This window comes from Papio anubis, chromosome 1 (genome assembly GCF_008728515.1).
Source record: "Papio anubis isolate 15944 chromosome 1, Panubis1.0, whole genome shotgun sequence".
Classification (NCBI taxonomy): domain Eukaryota; kingdom Metazoa; phylum Chordata; class Mammalia; order Primates; family Cercopithecidae; genus Papio; species Papio anubis.
The window spans coordinates 38594989-38614296 of NC_044976.1; the positions used below are offsets into that span (position 1 = coordinate 38594989).

Consider the following 19308-nt stretch of genomic DNA (forward strand, 5'->3'; position numbering starts at 1 on the left):
TGCTGGGATTACAGGCGTGAGCCACCGTGCCCAGCAAATTGTGGGTTTCTAATCTTCTGGTCTATAGATTGCTGCTTAGAAAAAATCAAAAGTGGAAAATTTCAGCTAGTATTTCCTCAAATATTTGTTGTTATCCACAATCTCTCTCTCTTATCTTTGTGGAACTCCAATTATACATGTATTAGATCTTTTAACAGTGTCTATTAGGCCGTAAAGATTGTGATCACTTTTTTTTTTCAGTTTTTTCTCCCTCTTTGCTTCAGTTTGGTTGATCCCATTAACTTGTATTTACACTTATGGGTTATTTCTTCAATTATGTCAAATCTACTCAATACATCCAGCACATTTTAAATTTCAGATATTGACTGGGTGTGGTTGCTCATGCTTGCAATCCCAGCACTTTGGGAGGCTGAGGTGGGCAGATCACAAGGTCAGGAGATCGAGAACAGCCTGGCCAACATGGTGAAACCTTGTCTCTACTAAAAATACAAAAATCAGCTGGGTGTGGTGGTGGGCGCCTGTAATCCCAGCTACTTGGGAGGCCAAGGCAGGAGAATCATTTGAACCTGGGAGGCGGAGGTTGCAGTGAGCCAAGATTGCGCCATTGCACTCCAGCCTGGGTGACAAGAGTGAAACTCCATCTCAAAAAAAAAAAAAAGAAAAGAAAAGAAAAGAAAAGAAAAGAAAAAAAGAGAAACATTTTGCTAGAGATCCTATTTGTAGCCTATCTCAGAGATCCTTAGCTCAAATAAAAAACCTCCTTGATGAGTTTCAAGTCAAGGCTAAATTTTAAAAGAAAAAAACCTTCTTAAGGTTTTTGTTGTTGTTTTGTGTCTTTTTTCTTTCTTTCTTTCTTTCTTTTTTTTTTTTTTTTGGTAGAGATAGGACCCCACTATGCTGCTCAGGCTGATCTTGAACTCCTGGGTTCACGTGATTCTTCTGCTTTGGCCTTCCTTCCAAAATGTGGGGATTACAGGTGTGAGCCACTGTGTCAGGCCCTTCTTGAGCTTTTCTTTCATTCCTCTCTTCTTCCTCTTCATTCTTTTCTCTCTTCTCTCTTTCCTTTCTTCCTCTTTCTCTTTCTTCTTTCCAAAATATTTACCAAACACTTTCTCTGTATCTAGGCACTGCTCTGTTTAAAATAGAAGGTGCAATTATCCTCAGCAAACTCCTGTTCATCCTTAAAGACACCACCTCCAGAAAGTCTCTTCAGGATCAACAAGCTGGATTAACACAGAGAACATGATTGAAAACTATTTTTATTTTTTTATCCTACAAATATTTGTTGAGGACGTTATGTGTCAGGCCTGTAGTGTGAGAAGATAATTAAATGACATCATCATGAAGGCAGCAGCTAAGAACTACCGTTTATTATTATTATTATTATTTTCATTATTTGGGGACCAAATCTCACTCTGTTGCCCAGGCTGGAAGGCAGTGGCATGATCTCGGCTCACTGCAGCCTCCACCTCCTGGGTTCAAGCGATTCTCTGCCTTAGCCTCCCAAGCAGCTGGGACTACAGGCCCACACCACCACACCTGGATAATTTTTGTATTTTTAGAAGAGACGGGGTTTCACCACGTTGGTCAGTCTGGTCTTGACCTCCTGACCTCAGGTAATCCACCCACCTCGGCCTCCCAAAGTGTTGGGAGGCAACCTCCGCCTCCCAGGTTCAAGCGATTCTCCTGCCACAGCCTTCCAAGTAGCTGGAATTACAGGCACCCGCCCCCATGCCCAGCTAATTTTTTGTATTTTTAGTAGAGACGAGGTTTCACCATGTTGGCCAGGGTGGTCTCGAACTCCTGACCTCAGATGATCCTCCCGCCTCAGCCTCCCAAAGTTTTGGGATTACAGGCATGAGCCACCAGACCTGCAGTGACTGTTAATTTTGTGTACTGATTTTATGTATCATCTTGACTGGACTAAGGGATATTAGGTGGCAAAACATTATTTCTGGGTGTGCCTTTGAGGGTGTTTCTGGAAGAGTTAACATTTAAATCAGTAGACTGACAGCAAAGAAGATCCACCTTCATCTATTTGAGTGGGCAGCATCCAATCCACTGAGGGCTTGAATAAAAAGGCAGAGGAGGCCGGGCGCGGTGGCTCAAGCCTGTAATCCCAGCACTTTGGGAGGCCGAGACGGGCGAATCACAAGGTCAGGAGATCGAGACCATCCTGGCTAACACAGTGAAACCCCGTCTCTACTAAAAATACAAAAAATTAGCCGGGCGTGGTGGCGGCGCCTGTAGTCCCAGCTACTCGGGAGGCTGAGGCAGGAGAATGGCGTAAACCCGGGAGGCGGAGCTTGCAGTGAGCCGAGATTGTGCCACTGCACTCCAGCCTGGGCGACAGAGCGAGACTCTGCCTCAAAAAAAAAAAAAAAAAAAAAAAAAAGGCAGAGGAAGGGTGAATTCTCTGTCCTTGAGCTGGGACATCTATTTTCTCCTCCCCATGGACATCAGAGCTCCTGGTTCTTGAACAAGTTTCCCTCCCCGACCCCACTCTCAGGCCTTCCACTGGGGACTAAATTACACTACCGGCTTTCCTGGTTCTCAGCTTGCGGACGGTTTATCATAGCACTTCTTGGCCTTTGTAATTGCATGAGCCAACGCCCATAATAAATTTCCTCTTATGTATCTATATATATCCTATTGGTTCTGTTTCTCTGGAGAATCCTGACAAATACGACAATAATGTTTACATTTAAATATATTATCATAATTATTGTTTATAACAATATTTATTAAGCACTTGCTATACGACAGATATTGTATCAGTGTGGCACATGCATTTTGTGTTTAACTCCTCACAACCACTCAATGAGGTAGGTCCCTTGATTATCCTCATTTTATTTATTTATTTATTTTTAATAGAGATGAGGTCTCACTATGTTGTCCAGGCTGGTCTTGAACTCCTGGGCTCAAGCGATCCTCCCACCTTGGCCTCCCAAAGTGCTGGGATTACAGGTGTGAGCCACTGTGCCCAGCCTATTATCCTCATTTTATTTACAAGAAGATTGAAGCTTAGAGGCGTGAAGAGATTTCCGCAAGGACACACGGCTGTTTCCCACAGTTTCTAGCGCTGGATAGGTCTCAGTAACATACATTTCACCCGTTTTCCACTAAGGCCACAGCATAGGGTTGTGCATTTTAGGATCTACACAAAAAGGGAGGACAGAGGAGTGGGGCTGAGACCCAGCCTGTCGACGTTTGCCACAACATTTTATTTTGTTGTTTCTAGCCTTTCTCAGAGAAGTCTTAGGATCTTCTGTTTAACTTTAGCCCTGGGCTGCCCCAGTTTACGCTCCTCAGATCTCTAAATTTATTTGTTTATTTACTTACTTATTTATTTATTTTTGAGACTGGCTCTGACTGTTGCCCAGGCTGGAGTGCAGTGGTGCCATCTCGGCTCACTGCAACCTCTGCTTCCTGGGTTCAAACCTCAGCTCCTGCCTCAGCCTCCTGAGTAACTGGGATTACAGGAGCGCACCACCATGCCCAGCTAATTTTTGTATTTTTAGTAGAAATGGGGTTTCACCGTGTTGGCCAGGCTGATCTCCAACCCCAGGCCTCATGTGATTCACCTGCCTCTGGCCCCCAAAGTGTTGGGATTACAGGCGTGAGCCACCACGCCCGGTCAAATCTCTAATTTCTAACCTTCCAATCTCCCAATCCTTTCTTCCCACCTCTGATAGGAAGGAGAGGTGGGCTGGAGGGCAAGAAGAAAAGGCCCGGCTCCCTTCCCCACCAGCTACTCCTTTAGTCACTGCAGGTGAGCAGTAAATTAGGCTGGTTGGTGCTCTCGCGGCACCTAGTGGTCTTCTGCGGCGGCACACCATGATGACTGCTTGACAAGACGAATTAAAAGCCCCTTTCTCCGGGAGCTCCTAGCGAGATGAAACGGAGATAGAGGTTGATAAAGCACTATAGGAACCCAACGAGGGAGCAATCGTGGTTTCTGGGGAATTAGAATTTAGAATTTGGATTCAGCTAGACTTGGATCCTGGTTCTGCCACATACTGACTGTGACCTTGGGCAAGTCATTTCACCTCTTTAAGCCTCGGTTTCCTCAGTTGTAAGATGGGGAGAATATCAGTGCCTCTCGATGACCATGAAGTACTTAGCACAGTGCTCAGAACGCTTTGGATATTCGTTTTGGGCAGAAGGAACTTTGTTTTGTTTGTTTGTTTGGGACGTAGTTTCGCTCTTTCGCCCAGGCTGGAGTGCAGCGTGGCAATCTCTGCTTACTGCAACCTCTGCCTTCCGGTTTCAAGCGATCCTTCTGCCTCAGCCTCCGGAGTAGCTGGGATTACAGGCGCCTGCCACCACACTAGGTTAACTGGCAGAAGGAACTTTGTAAGAAAGGCAGGGAGTGGGATGAATATTCAGAAAACAGAGTAGGTGACAGATGATCCGCCTTCCCTGCTAGAGAAGAGCAAACACAGCTGGTCAGTCCCGTGGAGCAAGTTGGGGCGGGGCTGCGTCTCTTAATTACAGCATAGTGAGAGGACCTGGAACCCCTTCCTGGGAACAGCTGCCCATTCTGGGCTGAGCTGGAATCCTAAACAAGTTTGCTCACCTGGACTCTGGCTGCCCTCATATACCTGGGCAGAAAATACCAACCATCAGTTTCCCACAAGTGCTTCTTTCTCCAGGTAGAACAGAGCTCCTCCAAACTCCTCAGAACTGCCAATCCTGACCGTGGTTTCATCTGACCTCCCACTTGTTCCATCTAATTCCTTCCCAGTGCTGGCCCAACACTGATAAGCTTTAGTGTCAGCTTACATGAACTACACTCTCCTGGCTTTCCTTCTACCTCTCCAGCTGTTCTTTCTCAGGCCCCTTGTAGATTTGTTTTCTTTGCACACCCTTACTTAGCACTCTACAAGGTCGGGTCCTGTCTTCTTATTCTTCATACTCTTCCTGGGCCATCTTATCCATCAGGTTGACTTTAACTACTACCTATATGTTTTCCCGAGTCTCAGACCTGCTTATCCAACTGCTTCTCGGATGTTCCACAAGCACCACCAACCTGACATGTCCCAAATAAAATTATCTTCTTGCCCACAAACCTGTTCCTCTTCCTGTGTGGCCTACACAGCCAGTGGTCCCACCGTCTGTCCTATTGCATAAGCCAAAACTATGGATGTCATCCTGGAGAAGAGACTTCCCTCTCTCCTCCCTGAGAAATATCATCGCCTTGTCCCAATGACTATACCTCATAGGTATTTAATCCATCCACCTATCTCCATCCCCACTGCACCTGCCTCATTCAGCATACCATCCTCTTTTGCTTGGGGTATTGCAACTGCCTCTTATTTTAACTCCTTGCTTCTAGTTTTGCTCCATTGTTTTCCCTCTGTGTTCCTTTCTGAAGGCTCAAGGAGATAATTCATGCCCAGCCTTTCCCACCTTCTAGAGGCTTCCCACTTTCCTTGGTTTCCTCTTCTTCCATCTTCAAAACCAAAAAAGTTATGTCTTACTGACCATACTATAGTAAAATCTCCCTGTGCTTCTCTCTTCTGTCTTCCCCTTCCACTTTTTTTTTTTTTGACGGAGTTTCACTCTTGTTGCCCAGGCTGAACTACAATGGCATGATCTTGGCTCACTGCAACCTCCGCCTCCCAGGTTCAAGTGATTCCCCTGCCTCAGCCTCCTGACTACCTGGGATTACAAGTACTCGCCACTACATCTGGCTAATTTTGTATTTTTAGTACAGATGAGGTTTCACCATGTTGGCCAAGCTGGTCTCGAACTCCTGACCTCAAGTGATCTGCCTGCGTCGGCCTCCCAAAGTGTAGGAATTATAGGCATGAGCCACCGTACCCGGCCCCCTTTCCACTTTTAAGGACCCCTGTGATTATTGGGCCTATTAGGTAATGTAGGATAATCTCCCTGTCTCATAATCCTTAGTTTAATCAATTCTTCATAGTCTCTTTTTGCCATGTAATGTAACAGATTCACAGGTTCTGGAGGAATCTTTGGTGGGTCATTATTCTGCCTACCACAGACCATTCTCTGGTCCCAGTACTCATATCTGTCTCACATACAAAATGCATTCACCTTATTCCAAGGTCCCTGAAAGTCTCAGCCCATTAAAGTATCAACTCAAAGGTCATAGTCTCATTTACATCTCATTAGCTCAAGAGTTTCAAATTTATCATAGATATTATCTAAATTAGGTATTGGATGAGACTCAGCATAATCTATCCTGGGGCAAAGTTTCTCTCCATCTGTGGACATGTGAAACTAGAAAATAAGCTTCTGCTTCCAAAATATGATAATGGGTCTAGCGGAGGATAACACTTATAGACATTCCCATGTAAAAGGAGAGAAAGGAAGAGATAGAGGGGTCACCAGTCCCAAGCAATTTCAAAATTAAGTTAGACAAACTCCATTAGGTTTCAAAGCCTGGAAATAATACTTTGCAGCTCAGGACTCTGCCCTCTGGTCTCCCAGCTCTGTCCTCTGAGTCATTCTTCCTTTTTCTTTTTTTTTTTTTTTTTTTTTTGAGACGGAGTCTGGCTCTGTTGCCCAGGCTGGAGTGCAGTGGCCGGATCTCAGCTCACTGCAAGCTCTGCCTCCCGGGTTCACGCCATTCTCCTACCTCAGCCTCCCGAGTAGCTGGGACTACAGGCGCCCGCCACGTCGCCTGGCTAGTTTTTTTTTGTATTTTTTTTTTTTAGTAGAGACGGGGTTTCAACGTGTTAGCCAGGATGGTCTCGATCTCCTGACCTCGTGATCCGCCCATCTCAGCCTCCCAAAGTGCTGGGATTACAGGCTTGAGCCACCGCGCCCAGCCCATTCTTCCTTTTTCATGAAAGATTCAGCACATGGTTGCAGCTGGGTGGTTTTATCAACTTGTTTCCTGCCTGTAGAATTTGGGGGATCTTATAGCTTTCTTTCATTTCATACCCTCTCTATCCCGTTCAGTCCAAGCTCCAGTGTTTCTGCTGGTATAAAATTCTCAAGAACCCTGTGGGTCTCTCATATATGTCACTCCATTAGACAAAATGCTCCTTTGCAGATCTTCACTTGATAAGCCCATTTCTATTTCTGTCTTCTGTTGAGGTAGCTGGGGGGATATATGAGTCTCACACTTAATTGCTTCAAAAAACCTCTTATGTGACAGAATACTCTGAACTTTTTTTTTTTTTTTTTTTTTGATAGGGTCTTGCTCTGTTGCCCAGGATGGAGTCAGTAGTGCAATCACAGTTCACTGCACCCTTGACTCTCCAGGCTCAAACAATCCTCCCACCTCAGCCTCCCAAATAGCTGAGACTACAGGTATGCACCACCTACCCAGCTAATTTTGTTGTTGTTGTTGTTGTTGTTGTTTTCCGTAGAGTTGAGGCCTCCCTATGTTTCCCCAGGCTGATCTTGAGCTCCTGGGCTCAAGCAATCCTCCCATCTCAACCTCCCAAAGTGCTGGGATTACAGGCATGGTACTCTGATCTTTTGATCTTTCTGAGGTTGTCCAGCCATGTCCTTAGCTTTTTCTCTAAAGCACACTTTCCTGACAGTGAATTTCATCTTTTTAACATCTTTTGCAATCTGAATAGGCTGAGAATTCCCCCAGTCATCGAGTTCTGGTTCATTTTCTGTTGAACATTACTCTCAAATTATCTATTTCCTCTCACATTTTACTATAAGCAGCAAGAAGAAACCAGACCACACGCTTCAACACTGCCTGGAAATCTCCTTAGCTAACTACCCAATTTCACTTTTTTTTTGTTGTTGTTGTTGTTTTGTTTTGTTTTGTTTTTGAGACAGGGCCCCACTTTGTCGCCCAGGTTGGAGGACAGTGGCACTATCTCGGCTCACTGCAACCTCTGCCTTCTGGGTTCAAGCAATTCTCCTGCCTCAGCCTCCCTAGTAGCTGGAACTACAGGTGTCTGCCACCATGCCCAGCTAATTTTGTATTTTTAGTGGAGATGTGATTTCACTATGTTGGCCAGGTTAGTCTTGAGCTCCTGACCTTAGGTGATCCGCTCGCCTCGGCCTGCCAAAGTGCTGGGATTACAGGCGTGAGCCACCTTGCCCAGCCTCAAGTCCATTGTTTATAAGTTCTGTGTTTCATATAACTTCAAGGCATTGGCTAAGCTTTTTGTCACTATGTACCAAGGATCCCCTTTCCTCCAGTTTCCCCCAAAATATTCCCCACTTCCTTCTCAGCCATCACCCACAGCACCTTTAACAGCCATATTTCTTCCAAGCCTGTTCATAAATTTCTAAATTGTCTCATATTTTTTTTGAGGACGGAGTCTCGCTTTCTCTGTCGCTTCAGGCTGGAGTGTTGTGGGTCGGTCTCAGCTCACTGCAGCCTCGGGCCTCCCCGGTTCACGCCATTCTCCTGCTCAGCCCCCGAAGGCTGACTACAGGGCACCGCCACATCAGCTCAAGCAGTTTTTTAGACATTTTAGTAGAGACAGGGTTTCACCGTGTTCAGCCAGGATGGTCTCGACCTCCTGACCTCGCGATCCGCCTCCGCCTGGCCTCCCCAGATTACAGGCTTGAGCCACCGCGCCCGGCCTGGTTCATATTTTCTTGACTCTGCTCCTCACTGATTTCAGAGTCCTCCCTGTCCAAGCTGTTAGCATCCACATTTCTCCTGGCAGTCTATTCAAGGCCATACAGGCTTTTCCCATCATGCTCCTCAGTATTTTTCATGCCTCTTCCCGAAGTTCAGTTCCAAAGCCACTTCTACATGTTTAGGTATTTGTTACAGCAATAACATAATCTGTATCCATTTTCTGTTACTCCTATAAGAAATTACTACAAAATTAGTGGCTTAAAACAATACAAATTTCTGGCCAGGCGTGGTGGCTCACACCTGTAATCCCGGCACTTTGGGAGGCCAAGGCAGGTGGATCACAAGGTCAAGAGATCAAGATCATCCTGGCCAACATGTTGAAACCTCGTCTCTACTAAATATACAAAAATCAGCTGGGCATGGTGGCGGGCATCTGTAATCCCAGCTACTCGGGAGGCTGAGGCAGGAAAATTGCTTGAACCCGGGAGGCAGAGGTTTCAGTGAGCCGAGATCGTGCCACTGTACTCCAGCCTGGTGACAGAGCGAGACTCTGTCTCAAAAAACAAACAAACAAACAAACAAACACAATACAAATTTGTTACTTCTAGCTCAGTAGGTAAGAAGTCCAAATGACACTGGGCTAAAATCAAGACGTGAGCAGGGCTGCATCCCTTTCCTGAGGCTCTAGGGAAGAGTCTATTTCCTTTTCTTTTCTCTCTTCTAGAGGCTTTCTGCATTCTTTGGCTTGTGGCTCTCTTCCTCCATCTTCAAAGTTTAACAATGTGATATCTCCCTGACCACTCTTGCGCAGTAAAATCTCCTTTGGCTCTCTCTTCTCTCCCCACCTTCCACTTTAAAGGACATTTGTGATTACATTGGGCCAATCTAGTTAATCCAGGATAAACACCTCCTCTCAAAATCCTTAACAACACCTGCAACATCTCCTTTGCCATGTAAAGTAGCATATTCATAGGTTCCAGGGATTAGGATGTGGTCATCTTTGGGGGGTCATATTTCTGCTTACCACACCCCTCTAAATCTTGTAGTCAATGTGGTCTGTCCAAGCAAACTCAGTCTCGTTAGCCTGCTGCTTAAAACTCTCCAATGGCTTTCCATGGACTTTTGGATGCAGACCAAATTCTCACCGTGGCTGTTATAAAGCAACGTTTGTGAGTTGGCCCTCCTTTCCTGTGGAGCATCATGTCTCTCCCTTCTCCTCTCTCCTGCCTCCAGCATCCTGCATTGCAGGCCTACTAAACTGCCTGCAGCCTCACGGTGTCAAGGCTGCCATCACCTATCCTTTCTAATATTGTTCCTACTTGCTCCTCATCTAGTTCTCTCTTACTTGTTCTTAGATGACATCCAAGCTAGACATCTAAACTCTTCTGGAATCCTGCCCTGTCACTCTCCCCCAGACCCTCTGGTCCCAGTCTAGCTATGTGCCCCCTCCAATGTGCTCCTGTCAGGGTGTATTGTATGCTACCGGAACGACCCATTTATTTTTCAGTCTTATCTACTAGATTGTAAACTTCAAGAGGGGAGGGACTGTATCTGCCTCACTGCTGTATCCTCAGTTGCTTAGCAAGGGTCCAGGGTGAAATAGAAGCTGAGTATTTGCTGAGAAAATGAATGGGCAAGATTCCTTTGAGCTCACACAGTCCGTTCTGTGAACCCTCATTGCATGATTTGCTGGAGGATGATGGCAGAGACGTCCAATGCAAACATCATGATAGAGGAAGTGACTTGGAGCTCAGGGTGGGGGCGGCAGAGGGAGAGCGTCAGGCAGCCGGACCATTGCCTCACTAGTGAATGGCAGTGATTGCAGTTCATTCCTAGCTCAGAAAGCAATGCTTTGAGCCACAACTGTCACAACTCCAGGTTAGTCCCTAAGGAGATCTTTCTTTCTTTCTTTCTTTCTTTCTTTCATAAGGTGTGGTTGTGGGAGGAGTTTCTTTTCTATTGATGCAAAACAGACAGCTCAGCTCTAAAGACTGACATTTATTTGCTTTTATTTTTTGTTGTCATTTGTAAAAAGCAAAATAGGGGCTGGGCATAGTGGCTTACACCTGTAATCCCATTGCTTTGGGAGGCCAAGGCGGGAGGATCACTTGAGACCAGGAGTTTGACACGAGCCTGGGAAACATAGCAGGCTCCATCTCTACAAAAAATTAAAAAATGTGTCTGGGCATGGTGGCACACACCTGTAGTCCTAGCTACTCCCTGGAGGCTGAGGAGGGTGGAACAGTTTGAGACTGCAGTGAGCCATGATCGTGCCACTGCACTCCAGACTAGGCAATAGAGCAAGACCCTGTCTCTAAGGAAAAAAAAAAAAAAAAGTAAACAGTATCTACACTTCCACCTGTTAAAAACACTCTATCAATTTATCCACGCACCCCCCCCACCACACACATGCACAATTTTCATTTTTCTTTCTTTTTTCTTTTTTTAAAATAGGGTCTCACTATGTTGCCCCAATGCCCAGGCTGGTTTTGAAATCCTGGGCTCAAGCAATCCTCCCACCTCAGCCTCCCAAAGTGCTAGTATTATAGGCATGAGCCACTGCACCCAACCTTTTATTTTCATTTTTAAATCTTTCTTCACAATTTTCTCTTCTTCAGCATATCGTGAATTTATTTCCTGATCAGTATATAAAGATCTCTCTCATTGTTTTTTAATATTTTATTAAATACATTTAGAATACATCTATTGTGTATTATAATGTTAAATTTGCATCTGGCTGGAGGAGAAAGGAGGGGAAGTATTATGCTGGAGTTTCTTTCTTTTCTATATTATATTATATTATATTATATTATATTATATTATATTAGAAAGTAGTCTTCAGACCAGGTATTTCTATCACCCTTTTTTTTTTTTTTTTTTTTTTTAAAGAGATAGGTCTTGCTATGTTGAGACCCAGGCTGGTCTCAAATTCCTGAAGTCAAGCAATCCCATCTAGGCCTTCCAAAGTGCTGAAATTGCAGGTGTGAGTCACTGCATCTGGCCACAATATACTTTTAAAGTCACTTTTATATCTGTTAGTAGCTGATGTGCCCACCAGAATCAAGGAACTAGATGATGAAAATGCAATCGCTTTCCCTGCTCTAACCCTTCACCCCTATATAAATACATTATTTAACCAGCCCCTATGTTTACAAAAATGTGAATAATGCTGTGAAGAAAGTTACAACACATAATGCTTTGTGCGTTTATTAAATCGTGTCCTTTGGATTTTGGATACTGCTAGAACAGGTTCTCAAAGACAAGAATAGGATTTTTTTTTTTTTTTGAAACAAAGTCTAGCTTTGTTGCCCAGACTGGAGTGCAGTGGCATGATGACAGCTCACTGCAGCCTCAACCTCCTGGCCTCAAGCGATCCTCCTGCCTCTGTCTCCTGAGTAGCTGGGACTACAGGTGTGCACGACCACACCTGGCTAACTTTTTAATTTTTTGTAGCCATGGAATCTTGCTATGTTGCCCAGGCTAGTCTCAAACTCCTGGCCTCAAGAGATCCTCCAGTCTCAGCCTCCCAAAGTGCTGGGATTACTGCCATGAGCCACTGCACATAACCAAAAGTATGATTTTTTAAAAAATCATTTAATATATTGCTGGTGTTTTTCAGAAAATAATTTTTAACCAATTTAAACTTCCAAGTAAATGAAAATCCGTAGTTCCTTGTATACTCCACAACATTAGGTATTATAATTAAACTTATTTTGCTGGTTTGATAAGTTTTTTTAAAAATATCGTTTCATTTATTTTTAATTTTTTTAAAGAGACAAACTCTTGCTCTGTTGCCCAGGCTGGAGCGTACAATCATAGCTCACTGCAACCTGGAACACCTGGGCTCAGGTGATCCTCCTGCCTCAACCTCCCAAAGTTCTGAGACTACAGGCGTGAGCCACCTGGCCTGGCTTAAAAATCTATTTATTTATTTATTTATTTAATTTTTGAGACACAGTCTTACTCTGTTGCCCAGGCTGGAGTGCAGTGGCGCGATCTCGGCTCACTGCAGCCTCCACGTCCTAAGTTCAAGCGATTCTCCAGCCTCAGCCTCCCGAGTAGCTGGGACCACAAGTGCACCACCACGCCTAGCTAATTTGTGTGTGTGTATTTTTTTTTTTTTTTCTTTAAGGAAAGACGGAGTTTCACCACATTGGCCAGGCTGGTCTCAAAGTCTTGACCTTAGGTGATTTGCCAGCCTTGACCTCCCAAAGTGCTGGGATTACAGGCATGGCTCCTGGCCAAATCTCATTTTCATATGTATTTCTTTCATTGGTAACAAGGCTGAATATTTTTCTTACGTTTATTAACCACTTACACTTTTTCTGTGAATTGTCTTCAGATGATTCTTGGGTTTTTGTTGTTGTTTGTTTGTATTTTGAGACAGAGTCTTGCTCTGTCACCCAGGCTGGAATGCAGGGGCACAATCTCAGCTCACTGCAGCCTCCGCCTCCCAAGTTCAAGTGGTTCTCCTGGCTCAGCCTCCAGAGTAACTGGGGTTGCAGGCATGAGCCACTGTGCCCGGCCTGTCTTCAGGTAATTCTTTGTTTATTTTTTTGTTGGAGGGCATTTTTATTGATTTATAGTATAGCATACACATTTTTAGTGTAGTGTTTTAGGATATTAACAATTCGGCATATTTGTGGTACATATTCTTCCAGCTAGTTGCTTTCCTTTAAATATAATTTATGATCTTTAAAAACATACATTAAGTGTGTGTGTGTGTGTATGTGTGTGTGAGATTTATTCCATTCCATGAATTTTATGCTTAGAAAAATTTTTGGTCATTTCTTCTACATACTCGTCTATTTTTTTCAAATTTATTTTGGTGTGTTTTCAATTTCTCACTATTATAAATAATGTTTTAAAAATCCTAGCTGGGTGTAGTGGCTTACACCTTTAATCCCAGCACTTTGGGAAGTCGAGGTAGGCAGATTGTTTGAGCTCAGGAGTTCAAGACCAGCCTGGGTAACATAGCGTGACCTCATCTCTGCAAAAGAAAAATAATTTTTTAAAATAAATAAAATACTTAAAAAATCCTTGTATTCGCCAGGCGCAATGGCTCAAGCCTGTAATCCCAGCACTTTGGGAGGCCGAGGCAGGCGGATCACGAGGTCAGGAGATCGAGACCATCCTGGCTAACACGGTGAAACCCCGTCTCTACTAAAAATACAAAAAACTAGCCGGGCGAGGTGGCAGGCGCCTGTAGTCCCAGCTACTCGGGAGGCTGAGGCAGGAGAATGTCTGTCGGGAACCCGGGAGGCGGAGCTTGCAGTGAGCCGAGATTGCGCCACTGCACTCCAGCCCGGGTGACAGAGCAAGACTCTATCTCAAACAAAAAAAAAAAAAAAAAAAAAAAAATCCTTGTATTCAACTATAATTATTGCTTTAGGATACATTCTTGAAAGCAAAATATCAAGACAGAGTACACAATATTTTAAGACATTTGATATGTGTTTCTGAATTGTTCTCTAGAATTGAGTTAACAAATTACAACCCCCTCCTTGCCAGCATTGTACAAGGTTACCTGCTTTCCACTTCCCAGCCCAGGAAGTATTATAGTTTAAAAATCTTTGCCCACATGGAGGTTGAAATACAATTTTAGGCCAGGCGCGGTGGCTCACGCCTATAATCCTAGCACTTTGGGAGGCTGAGGCGGGTGGATCATCAGAGGTCAGTAGTTTGAGACCAGCCTGGCCAACACGGTGAAGCCCCGCCTCCAGTAAAAATACAAGAATCAGCTGGGCATGGTGGCATGCACCAGAGAATGAGGCAGGAGAATCGCTTGAACTTGGGAGGCAGAGGTTACAGTGAGCAGAGATCGCACTACTTCACTCAAGCCTGGGAGACAGAGCAAGATTCTGTCCCCCCTCGAAAAAAAATTAATAAACGTATGAAAAAATTTGCTCTCACTAGAAATCAAAGAAATACAAATCAATGGAAGAATAAAATACTATTTCTTTTTCTTTTCTTTTCTTTTTTCTTTTTTTTTTGAGATGGAGTCTCGCTCTGTTGCCTAGGCTGGAGTACAGAGGTGCAATCTTGGCTCACTGCAACCTCCACTACCCGGGTTCAAGCAATTCTCCTGCCTCATCCTCCTGAATAGCTGGGATTACAGGCACATGCCACCACGCCCAGCTAATTTTTGTATTTTTAGTAGAGGCAGGGCTTCACCATGTTGGCCAGGCTGGTCTCGAACTCCTGACCTCGGGTGATCCACCTGCCTCGGCCTCCCAAAGTGCTGGGATTGCAGACATAAGCCACTGTGCCTGGCCTCATTTTTGTTTTTCTTTAAAGTGCTTGCTCATATTATCTTCTCTATTTTCCTATTGGGATGTTTAATTTATTAAATTCTCTCACAATTTCATTTCTGTGAATTTTTCTTAGATTATTCTTTTTGCTTTTGGATGCTGATGTTGCGAAGTTTTGTAATGTTAATGATAAAGCTGGGGTCAAAAATAGGCCTGCTGTTCATAGTCAATAATAACGATAGTTACCCCTTGTTGAGCACGTACAGTATCCCAGGTACTTCTCAGACACTTCTCATCTATATAGTTTCTAATTTTCACAACCACCTTTTTATCCTCATGTTACAGATGAGGAAACTGCAGCACACAGAGGTTAAGTATCTTGCCTTAGGTCACACAGCTAGTAAGTGGCACAGCTTTTTATTATTTTGAATCCTCATAACAGCTGGTACTAAATTGTATTCTTTTTCCTTTTTTTTTTTTTTTTTTTTTAAAGATGGAATCTCACTCTGTTGCCAGGCTGGAGTGCAGTGGTGCCATCTCGGCTCACTGCAACCTCCACCTCCTGGGTTCAAGTGATTCTCAGATTCTCATGCCTCAGCCTCCCGAGTAGCTGGGATTACAGGCACGTGTCACCACACCTAGACATTTTTTTTTGTATTTTTAGTAGAGACAGGGTTTCACCGTGTTGGCCAGGATGGTCTGGATCTCTTGACCTCGTGATCTGCTTGTCTCGGCCTCCCAAAGTGCTTGGCTTACAGGCGTGAGCCACTATGCCCAGCCACAAAATTATTTTCTCTGCAATCCCAGCATCAGTGTTCCATTCCTTCTAAGCTGACTTGCAGAAGCACCTTGTCCAACATGTTATCTCCAACATTGAGTCAGTTGGAAATGGCAGAGAGCAGGCAAGTCAGACAGAAGGCAAGAATCATCTCCCACCTTTCCACAGAGTCAAGGTTGGCTGGGGGGACACTACTCCCAGGCCTCTCAGAGGCTGTGGGGTTGAATCTCCCACCAGTGAGGAGGACAGGTGTGTGACCATGTGTTCCCAGTATCAAGAAGCTATGGGGTAGCTGCCCAGCAGAGTACTCTGAGGTCATGGAATAGGTCATAAGATGAAGCCAACAGCTAGATAGCATCAGGGCCAGAGACTAGGCCAGGTGAGTCAACAGAGAGGCAGCCGCTGGTTTCCTGAGTCATGGCCTTCAGCAGGGGTCAGTAGAATACCCAAACAGAACAAACAGGATATCCTCGCGTGTGCCTCAGGGTATACAAGTACCAGACACATAGGAATCAGATCAGACCCACCAGATCATGTTGGGGATTAACAAAGGGTGCACGACGCAGAGTGCACACCTGAGGTCCCTACTGCATGACACCATAAAAGCATGATCAGAAGAGGTTCAGGAATCAGTGAGAACTTCCAGGACAGAACAGGAATCAGTGAGAGCTTCCAGGACAGAACAGGAATCAGTGAGAGCTTCCAGGACAGAAGAGGGTGGGCTGGCAATGATGGGTGACCCATCTGTTTCTCAGTAAGAGACAAAACCGGGAGGAAACTGTATTATTGGTGCAAAACTGAATTTGTGTGGTGATTTGCAAATCTGCGCTACTTCCTGTTCAGGATCCAGTTATGTAAATCATATATTTGGGTAAGTAGGGCCCCAACCAGTGAATTCAGGGAAGTTACCACCTAAATCAACGGCCCTAGTAAGGCCCTATTGTGTCTATTTGGATGAAGATTTCAGGTATGTGGCACCTAAAGACTTCTTAAACTCAGGAATTAATTGGAAGGAACCAAAACAACACCATTAGTGAAGAGGTTTAGTCATGTGAAGAACATTTCTGTATCTTTTTCTAAAACAAACATTTTAAAATTCTGTTGTTTACTGGGATTTTTACAAAATCATTTCTCTTTGGATTAAGAAACCTGTGATATTATTCTGCCCCATTCTGCTCACTAACTCGTTACAAATAATCATTATAAGCCTCCAAAGTGGAGACTCTGAAGACTGAAAGTCAGGAGCAGATCCAAACAATCTCCCTCCTTACCCAGAATCACAAGGACCTGTCGTAGACAAGAAGTTCCCTTGTGCTTGTCCTACTCTCCTTGGAAAAGAATCCTCTCTTGTTCCATTTTCTGGTGGCTTCTGGAGTGCCCCGGCTTTGATGGGGAGCTGGTGGGTCTCTCTTCACAGATGTCCCACTCCCTCCTTTCTCATCATTTGGGAGTGGTGACAGACAGCAAGGCTGAGAGGTTATTGGAGAGAGGAGGGATTCTGTGGCCTGACAAGGAGGGGAAAAGGAGACACTCATCTCTCTTGGCACTTGTTGGAGATTGTCCATTGCAGACATTGCACAGGAAAGGCTGTGGACAAGAAGATAGAATCCCAACTCTGATCTGAACTCTGTCTTTTCTAGTTAACCTGGATCTAGAGTCTGGTCTGAGTATACATTTATTCTGGTGATGAATACAGAATACAATGATTAACTCCTTGACTCCTTAAAGAAGTGATTCTTTTATTTATTTATTTATTTATTTTTGAGACAGAGTTTCACTCTTGTTGTCCAGGCTGGCATGCAATGGCATGATCTTGGCTCACTGCAACCTCTGCCTCCTGGGTTCAAGTGATTCTCATGCCTCAGCCTCCGGAGTAGCTGGGATTACAGGCATGCACTACCACGCCTGGCTAATTTTGTGTTTTTCATAGAGATGGGGTTTTACCGTGTTGGTCAGGCTGGACTCAAACTCGTGACCTCAGGTGATCCACCTACCTTGGCCTCTCAAATTGCTGGGATTACAAGGGTGAGCCACCGCGCTCAGCCTACTTTCATTTTTTTTTTTTTTTTTTTAATAGTGACATGGCTTTACCATGTTGGCCAGGCTGGTCTCAAACTCTTGGCCTCAAGCCATCTGCCTGCCTCGGCCTCCCAAAGTGCTGGAATTACAGGTGTGAGCCACCACACCCAGCCAGATTCTTAAACTTCTTTGGGTTATGCACATCCCTGCAAATCTGGGGCCCTCTCTCCAGAAGACTACACACACCCACACATCCATGAATTTTTATTCTTTTTGTAAAGCGAAAGCAAGTTTATTAAGAAAGTAAAGAAACAAAAGAATGGCTACTCCATAGGCAGAGTAGCCGCACGAAATTTTTCATACAGTTTCAGAGGGTTGATATTATAGATAATACTTACAATAAATAGTGTTGATAAGGTACCAAAGTCCATCTGTGGACCCAGGATAAGATGCCCTCCAAGCTTTAATGATATTAGGAACAGGGTGGAGTTCAATCTCCTCAAAACAGCATACAAGGCCTTTCGTGATCGGGCCCTCACCCTCCATCCAGCTTCTCCTAATGCTTGCCACACGTAGCCTCTCTAGGCAGCTCACAGTTCTTTCTCACTTCCACATTTTCATGCATATTAATCTCTCTGCCTGTAATGTTCTCCTCCCTGATTGCTCGGAAAAGAACTCAACTCTGTCAAGGCAGAGTTCATCACTTCCTTCTCTTCTTCCTTCTTTGTTGTTTCCCCTGCTCATTTAAAAATATTTTAATTAAAAAAAATATATATTTGCTTTTAAAGACAGGGTCTTGCTCTGTCATCCAAGCTGGAGTGCAGTGGCATGATCATAGCTCACTGCAACCTTGAACTCCCTGGCTCAAGCAATCCTCCCACCTTAGCTAAGACTACAGGAGCAAGCCACCATTCTCTGCTAATTTTTTTAAAAAGTTTGTAGAGACAGTGCCTTGCTATGTTGCCCAGGCTGGTCTCAGACTCCTGGCCTCAAGCAATCCTCCCTCCTTGAGGTCCTAAAGCTCTAAGATTACAGGTGTGAGCCACCATACACGGCGCCTCCTGCTCATTTTTGATGGGAAAGGATTCTTTTAGCGTGATGAGTAATGATCTCGACCACAATTGATAGATATTAACAATAATGAAATTTCTATGTCTAGGTACTCCCATCTGAAGAATCTGAAAGTTCAAAGACTATGTTTGCAGATGGAGTCAAGCATGACATTATCCTTGGTCCTGACCACCATGGACTCCATGGCAGACATTGTCCCGGGCTGCCCACAGCCATGTCCAGCACCCACCTCTCTTGCTGCCTCCTGCCATAAGGGCTTTCCTGGTGTCCTTTGCAGTTAGAGGCTGAGCCATGCAACCTGGTTTTGGCCAAGGAGTCTTAAGGGAAAGACTGCTGGGAGCTTTCTGTTTTCCTGATGAAAGGAACAGCTAAGACTGGGGACATTCCTTTTCTCTTCTTCCTTCACTGAAAGATGATGCAATGTTTAGAGCTGTGGTGACTGTCTTGTGACCATGAGGTGATCTGCATGAGCAGCAGTTCTCAAACTTGAATGTGCACCAGAATAATCACCCAGAGTGATTATAATCCAGAGATATTATATCCAGAGTGATCTAAAACCAGAGATATTATAATCACCCAAAAAAATCTTTATTTTTTTGAGGTGGAGTTTTGCTCTTGTCGCCCAGGCTGGAGTGCAATGGCACGATATTGGCTTA

General features: G+C 44.5%; 1 long non-coding RNA gene across 1 annotated transcript; it reads right to left on the reverse strand.

Moving 5' to 3' along the window:
* Window positions 1–16588: 16588 nt before the first annotated feature.
* On the reverse strand, window positions 16589–18287 carry LOC110743543. Its single transcript, XR_002522807.2, has 2 exons — window positions 17980–18287; window positions 16589–17067 (listed from the first exon to the last, which is right to left on the reverse strand). It is a non-coding gene; the product is annotated as an uncharacterized LOC110743543 (long non-coding RNA).
* Between the last annotated feature and the right edge of the window lie 1021 nt (window positions 18288–19308).